At 40.1% G+C, this 8,304-nt stretch overlaps 1 non-coding gene across 1 annotated transcript; it reads left to right on the plus strand.

The window, feature by feature from the left end:
- Window positions 1–1,022: 1,022 nt before the first annotated feature.
- Window positions 1,023–1,213, plus strand: LOC133154880 (U2 spliceosomal RNA). The gene has a single exon (XR_009714559.1). It is a non-coding gene; the product is annotated as a U2 spliceosomal RNA (small nuclear RNA).
- Window positions 1,214–8,304: the final 7,091 nt, after the last annotated feature.

Consider the following 8,304-nt stretch of genomic DNA (forward strand, 5'->3'; position numbering starts at 1 on the left):
TCAGTACTTCAAAATCTGTGAGCCTCTGGTCATCAGTTGGAAAAGGGTGGAGTGTCCTCTCCAGGTCAGTGATTAAGGAGGCACTGTGTTTTTTGTCCTGTTTGTGGAATAGTGGATCACCCCCAGCAGGATCCAGGAGGGTGAATAAGAATTCACTCAACTACACTTTGTTCACTCAGAAAAGGTACTCGACCATGTCCCTTGGGGATTCTTGTGGGTCTCTGAGTAAGGGGTACTGGAACCACTGAAGACTCATTCAGTCTGTACAACCAGTATCCGAGTTTGATCTGCAGTGTCACTTTCTTTCCAGAATGAGTTGAACCATGCCAAGGCACCAATTCTACTCATAACCTTTCTGAATAAAGTTTCTAGGCACAGCTCTGGGGTCGAGGGGATCCAGTTGCTGGCCCCAGTGTGCATCCCTGCTTTTTGAAAAAGTGGTTCTGCTGGCTGCAAGAAGCGACCTTCAACTGGTACTGGAGGGGATCGCTGCTGGGATTAAGCAGTTGGGATTAGAATCAGAACCCCCAAATCCATGGTCCTTAGTCAGAGACGGGTGGCATGCTCACTTCATCCTAAATCAAGTGGAGGAGTTCAGAGGTCTTATTGACAAGTGAGGGGAGAATGGAAAGTGTTCAACAGGCAGATCAGTGCAGTGTCTGCAGTTTTGCGGATTCTGTATTGGTCTGTTATGGTGAAGACGGAGCTGAACCAAAAGTCGATGCGTTTGATTTACCAATCGATCTACATTCATACCCTCAGCCATGGTCACGAGCTGTGGGCCGTAACTGAAAGAACAAAATCCCGGATACAGAGTTTACAAAATGATATTCCTCTGTGGAGTGTCCAGGCATTCCTTTAGAGATAGGGTGAGAAGCTTTGTCATCCGGGACCAGGAGTTGTTGGACGTCAGCCAGTATGCTTGCGCTGGTCACTGTAGCACAAACAGCATGCCCGAGCAGATCCCACAAAAGATCAGATGGGTTGATGTCAGGACTGTAACACCTCTAGTCTCTCAATCTCAAGATTCTCTGCTTTTTGGCTAAGATCAAGTGTAGTATCTGTTCTTATCAGTTTAATATCTGATATGTCCCCTATCCGGGGACCATTTATTAAATTGATTTTTGGAACAGGGAGATGGACTAGGGGCTTGCTCCGTCCACTCCACGCATCGACCTGGTATTGCAGTACCTCCAGGAACGGTGCAACCCCTTAACCAGCTCAGTGGCCTAGTGGTAGAGTGTCCGCCCTGAGACTGGAAAGTTGTGGGTTCAAACTCTGGCCGGGTCATACCAAAGACTATAAAAATGGGACCCATTGCCTCCCTGCTTGGCACTCAGCATTAAGGGTTGGAATTGGGGGGTTAGATCACCAAATGATTCCTGAGCGCGGCACCGGTGCTGCTCACTGCTCCCCTCTCCCCCAGGGGATAGATCAAAATCACACGGGGATGGGTTAAATGCAGAGGACAAATTTCACCACACCCAGATGTGTGTGTGATGATCATTGGGACTTTAACTTTTAACTTTAAGAGGCTGTCTTTTTAAACAGCGCTTACCGAGTTTTCATCTTTTACATCCATCAATTGTCTGAACTGCTTTATGCACACGGTATGAAATATATTGGTCCTGGCCAAAGAATTGTATTCATTCATTCATTCATTCATTCATTCATTCATTCATTCATTCATTCATTCATTCATTCATTCATTCATTCATTCATTTATTTATTTATTTATTTATTTATTTATTTATTTATTATTTTTATTTATGTATGTATTTGTTTATATATTTATTCATCTGTTTGTTTATTTGTTTATTTATTTATAAAATTCCTACTCAGACATATTCAAAACACATCCACTCGCAATTCTGTTCCCTGGATATTTTTTTTTTGCATGTCGGTATCAGCTGAAGATAGTCACTAGTAAATGCTAGAAAGAAAGCTTGATAGATTATGAGTCACCCTGTTTGCTTTTCCCCATAAGTGCCGCTCCCTCTAACTAATCTCTTTCCTCCTTGCCAATTCAAAGGTCATCCACTAAAGATACTTCACTCTTTCATGTAGACACAAGCGAGGGAAACTCCACTTAAAATCACTGTTCCAATCTTAAAAAGATTCACATACCTTAATTATGGAAAGGCCCTGAACAAATCATCGTAAACTGAGTCGGAGAATTATAGGTTGTATGAGGGCATTAAAAAAAACATCTAGAGAGCTAACACATCATTGTGTGATGATGATTGATGATTGTATGCGATTGATGACGGGCCCACAAAAAAACACACCTATTCATTTTCGGAATTTATGGTCCCATATTTGTCAGTTTTCCACAACTGCTGCCACTACATTTGTCAAAACATTTGTTTCACTACAGTGCTCTTAAATCAGCCTTTTATTGCATTTTATGCTGTTGTCTTCCTAAGAAAGATATCATTCAAGACAAAATAATAAATGAAAATGCTTTGTTAAAAACAACCCAATTTGAAAACTAGCACATGTTGATTTGGGCAAGCCTAGCTTTGTTGGGAATTCTGCAGACCACTCTGTGGCATTCCTGCTGACTGAGGGCGGTTTCTTTTACACGCCCCTGACACACCTGACAATTTTGTGGATAAAGTTTAGATCAGTTGGAAGCGATGAATCCTTTGAACCATTGTTGTAACCAAATCACTGATTCATTATTAATTATTATTATCCATGCATTTTACAAACTCCTTATTCTCACGACGATTGGAGGGGCGCTGGCGCCTATTGTATCCCATCAGTCCTACTTTGTACCTGTAAGTCCATTGATTTTTAAAGGGAATAAGACAGGGGTGTCAAACTCATTTTTTTCACGGGCCGCATTGTAGTCACAGCTTCTTTCGGAGGGCCATTATGACTGTCAACCCAAATAAATGTAGGAGCACCTCATATTATATACAGTAAAAGCTACAAGAAAAACTGACAAATAACTCGTTTTCAAATCAGACGAGTAAAAACTGGTCAAATATTTAACAAAAAAGATACTATTAAAAGGGAAGACAATTTGCAAGTCTAGCAATGACACATGAATTTGATGCACAATTTGTCTTCGCGGGCCACATAAAATGATGTGTATACAGCCCCCCCGGCCACGAGTTTGACACCTGTGGAATAAGAGGACCCTCTTCCATTGGCCAAGAAGCTATTCGGCTCATGCCCCCATTGATACAAACACCCATTTTGAACTACTCTCATTTGTGAAAATACAAAAAGGAAACAAAACTCCATCAATGCATACAATTCAACTGCGTGCTATTGGAAGGCTTGCACTAGGCATGAAACTAGAGCCCTGTGGGTTTCTTGAAGTTACAATTTCCTTGTGAATGGCCTCGCCCCCGTTCACATTGCATCAAGCCCATTAATCATGCCGCCCGCCATGGATTTGCATTGACTTTATTCGTAAACACTTTTTGATACTAGTTAAATTTGGTTCGAAGACAACCATAGTCCATTAAGTCCATTTTCAGCTAGTTCACACTGGGTCTAACATAAGTGAAATAGACCATTATTAATTGTTACTTATTGCTCCTTCATACTTTATCTTGTAAACCAAATAAAGACTAATCAGTAGGAGATTTATCTTATACTACATCTTGCGCATGAGATTTTTCCAGCACATGTGGGAATTACTAAATTAGGCCTTGCAACAGGTTAAATTAAAGCCACAAGTTATTCAAGTTACAAGCTGCGCAAAATTTTCATGACTCGCTTGCACACCAGAATACAAACAAACTATATTATGTGATCTCCATAAATCAGTTGCTACTGCACATGTACCATTAGCAAATATTTTTTGAATGAGGGTGATTCAATATAAATGCAGATATTCTTGATAGTTAGGCACTAAATGACATTCTGGCATCAAATCTCCAGTGGAAATTCAGCCAAAGTAATAGTGCCTGGGGGGGTGTTCTTGTGTGGTCACCGGTCACCCTGGCCAGAACCCTACTGTGGACCACCCTCTATAGCCGGGCAGCCTCACTGCCTACTATGGAGGTCCATCCCTCCAGCGATAACCGAGTTATTATTATTTGATTTTAATGTCATAACTTTAGTTTTTAACCCTTGAAAATAAATAATCAGAAATGATCTTCTGTGTTTTTAACTTCATCCATAATTAAAATTGACTGCTGGTCAGTAGAAAGTCTAACCCAAACTCATTACTGGAAGAGATTTTAGATCACCTGTGACCCTGAACAGCACAGAAAACACAATGCGTGATAAAATATAAAATATATATAACAGACATCCAGCTGTAACGACTCTGGCGTTGGTTATATTGGTTATGGAGCGCCCTCTAGTGTACTGTATCAAATCTGCATGGGTCATTTTGTTATAAACCAGACGCTTTTCATATTTTAATAATACAAAGGTGCATCTTATTGCAATACCAAAAAACAACACCAATGAGAAAACAAATGAAACAACAACAATTGGAATAGCTCAACAATATTGCGTTTTTGAAAGTATGTAAAAGTATAACAATGGTACAAGTTTAACTGTACCTCAGTAAAGAGGAAAGACCCAGTTGTATTTGGTCCCAGTCCACTAGACAATGTATTTTGCAATTAACATTCATAAAATATTGTAGTGTTGTCAAACATAAAAGTTAACAAACAAACAAACAAACAAACAAACATTCATCCATTTATTCATTCATTCATCCGCAACACTGCTTATCCTGTTCAGGATCGCGGGGGGGTCTGAGCCCACTCCAGCTAAAATCGGGTGAAAGGCAGACTACACGCTGTTTTGGTCACCATCCAATTTCAGGGCACAACAAACAAATATTTAAATAATTTATTTTAACTGACATTTGACAGAAATTTCTATTGATGGATGAGACAAAAGTTGAGTTTCTATTGATGGATGAGACAAAAGTTAAGTGATCAAGTGTGAAGTAATTTCAGAAAATGTTCATTTTATTTCTCCTTGCTTGGCTCCTGGCAAGTCACAAAGCTGCGCGTGGTCTCTTGCCGTGAGATTTGGTGCTCTGATCTCCAACATTTGGATAACTTGAGCAAATAGTAAAAAGGTAACACATCATTTATGGTAATTTGTCACAATCTTAGCAGACTGTGCACGCCTACTACTTCTAAATGCACAAATTATGTGTGGGCTGAGCCCATTGAAGATGTTGACTGTTCCATGATAACTTTTAGAAATGTCCGACCATCTAATATGAAGTATAATGTATTGTGAAAGAAAGTTGACACCACTGATCTGAAGTGACTGACAGCTTGAAGGGAATGTTCGCCACATATTTCCCAAACTGAAACTGTCGGCGTAAAGACTGCTGACATTTCGTGATTTGAAATAGTGTTGGATTTTTCCACTGATATCCAATCCTTCATTTAGAAGAACAGGAGGCTCCTTATTCTTGCTAACCTCCCCAGTGGGGTGCCAAGGCTAACATGAAGTGGGTTGGCAGTCCTCCATCTTAACAAGCAACCTCCCACTAATTTCCTCTGCAGCCTGCACAGAGGTGACGGCCCTTAAAATTCCCACTGTGTCCCATTTGCTTTCTCTACAGCTGTTTTTTATCTTCTCAGAATGACACTATATGGGAAAAGAGCAGTTAACACATGATAATAGTTTCGAATAAAGTCCTTGCTTCTGTTGAATAATGATGCATTATTCCTTTATACAAGATCAGGATATCATTGGCTCAAGCTAGGAAAACCCTTCATAGTGCTCCACAATTATGTAATGTTCTAGTCCACTGCTTGCTTGCATCAAACCCATACCCCTAGCTGATACATGAATGTTCACTTTATAACACCCATCAATCCATTGCGTGTAGTATTTATCCCCAATAGAGTTGTGGGTGAGAGCTAATTTTGGGTGAGAAGGGAGGTACACACTGAACTGGTCGCCCGGCAATCGCTGCACACACCAAGTCAAACAGATGTTCACACTCACATTCACCCCTGAGGACAATTTAGAGGCTTCCATTTACCCAAGAAACACGTTTTAGGAATTTGGAAGAAAGCAGTACACAGAGAAAGCCAAGCAAGCACAGAGAGGCTTGTACAGAAAGACAGAAGCACATTTCTGAAAATTATGAATAAGGACTTAATGGGGAAATTGAGGGTGGCTCGGTGGAGCACTGGGTAGCACGTCCGCCTCACAGTTAGGAGGGTACGGGTTCGATTCCACCTCCGGCCCTCCCTGTGTGGCGTTTGCATGTTCTCCCCGGGCCCGCGTGGGTTTTCTCCGGGCACTCCGGTTTCCTCCCACATCCCAAGAACATGCTTGGTAGGCCGATTGAGGACTCCAAATTGTCCCTCGGTGTGAGTGCGGATGGTTGTTTGTCTCTGTGTGCCCTGCGATTGGCTGGCAACCAGTTCAGGGTGTCCCCTGCCTACTGCCTGATGACGGCTGGGATAGGCTCCAGCGCGCCCGCGACCCCCGTGGAGACTAAGCGGTTCAGAAAATGGATGGATGGGGAAATTGAATAATAACACCATTACATAAATTATTACAGTATGATGTAATGTAAAACAAATGTGAAAACATTTTATTTGCTTATTGTACATGAGCCAGTTTCCATTACATCATCCATTTTCTCCAAGAATGGTAGGCAATAATAGTAATAAGTTGACACAAAAAAGAAATACCTTTTATAGGGATAGACTGACATCTTTATTGGTGATATGTATGGACAGTATTGGTACTTGTTAAAATGTTCTGATACTACACGTTGATACCACATTACTAAGCTAACATATATTTTCTAGGTACTATAAGCCATGTTCAGTTATGTGTGTGTAGAGGTGGTTTAAGTGATACAGAGAACATAATTTCAATTCTTTGTATGTATTACACATAATGCTGAGCAACATTATCAGCTCCTGTATCTAACCCCCTTGTTAGGTTGAACAACAATATCCGCTACTCTACCAAACGGCCTTGTTAGGTTGGCTATAGTATTGGGTATACAATACCAATATATATATTTAAAACAATATATTGGTAAAACAGTTACAAGCAAGACATATGAACAAAGTCCTGCGTTAAGATTGATTCTTTGTATTTGTTATATTTCACATCATCATGAGGGAGGGACAAGAGGGGGAAAAAGGCCATTTTATAGGGTGATCATGAGTATTTTAGTTCATATATTATTTAGGAGTCATTGTTGTTTTCAAACTGTTACATGATTGTCTCAGGATAAACTATGCTTTGCAAAACAAGTGCAGGTTTCTGTGTGTTGCTCATTGAGTATCTGAGATATCAAGGAAGAGACAGGAAAAAAATAGGAATAAATACCTCGGGGTGGCGCTGCTGTACAGCACTTTTCAAGAAATCCGCAGCACTCCTGCTCTTTCACGTAAACGAGCATCCTTCTAGCTGATTACTTACTGATGTCTTTTGATCAGGGTCCCAAGAGTCGTAGTTTATTTATTACTGCGACTGAGGGTAGTTGAGCTTGAAGTCCCATGTGCTCACGTGATTGATGGTTTCTTTAACTATGGCAATTGATCAGTTTGATATGTATATGCAAATGTGCTGGTTTCTCTTCTTCCGTCAACTGTGTCTTCCCCAGAGGACCAGATGTCTTACTGCCTGACCATCATGAAAAGCTGTACTGCAAATAAATTGTTCCAGCCACAACCATTGGAATAATATTAGCCATAAAAACAAATTGCTTATTGATATTTATCGTGGCATACAAATGTAAATTGAAATTGTAAACAATTTTTTATCATGATGAACTATAGTATTAGTGCAACTCATCATTACACTAGCAGTCTGCCACCATGGTTTGACCTTAATAAACCTTAATAAAGATAAGGAACAATGAAACCTGCTATGATTCTCTATTGAAGAATGTGTATTTGATTATTTGTTAATTATTAAAACTGTGATAAATAAATAAATAAATAAATAAATAGATAAATAAATAAATAAATAAATAAATAAATAAATAAATAAATAAATAAATAAATAAATAAATAAATAAATAAATAAATAAATAAATAAATAAATAAATAAATAAATAAATAACGCACTGGTTAGCAGTTAGCACGACTGACTCACAGTTAGGAGGGTGTGGGTTCAATTCCACATCCCAAAAACATGCTTGGTAGGCCGATTGAGCACTCCAAATTGTCCCTCGGTGTGAGTGTGAGTGGGAATGGTAGTACGTCTCTGTGTGGCCTGTGATTGACTGGCAACCAGTTCAGGGTGTCCCCCGCCTACTGCTCGATGACTGCTGGGATAGGCTCCAGCACGCACGCCACCCCCGTGGGGACAAGTGGTACAGATGATGGA

The sequence above is a fragment of the Syngnathus typhle genome, linkage group LG5 (genome assembly GCF_033458585.1).
Source record: "Syngnathus typhle isolate RoL2023-S1 ecotype Sweden linkage group LG5, RoL_Styp_1.0, whole genome shotgun sequence".
Classification (NCBI taxonomy): domain Eukaryota; kingdom Metazoa; phylum Chordata; class Actinopteri; order Syngnathiformes; family Syngnathidae; genus Syngnathus; species Syngnathus typhle.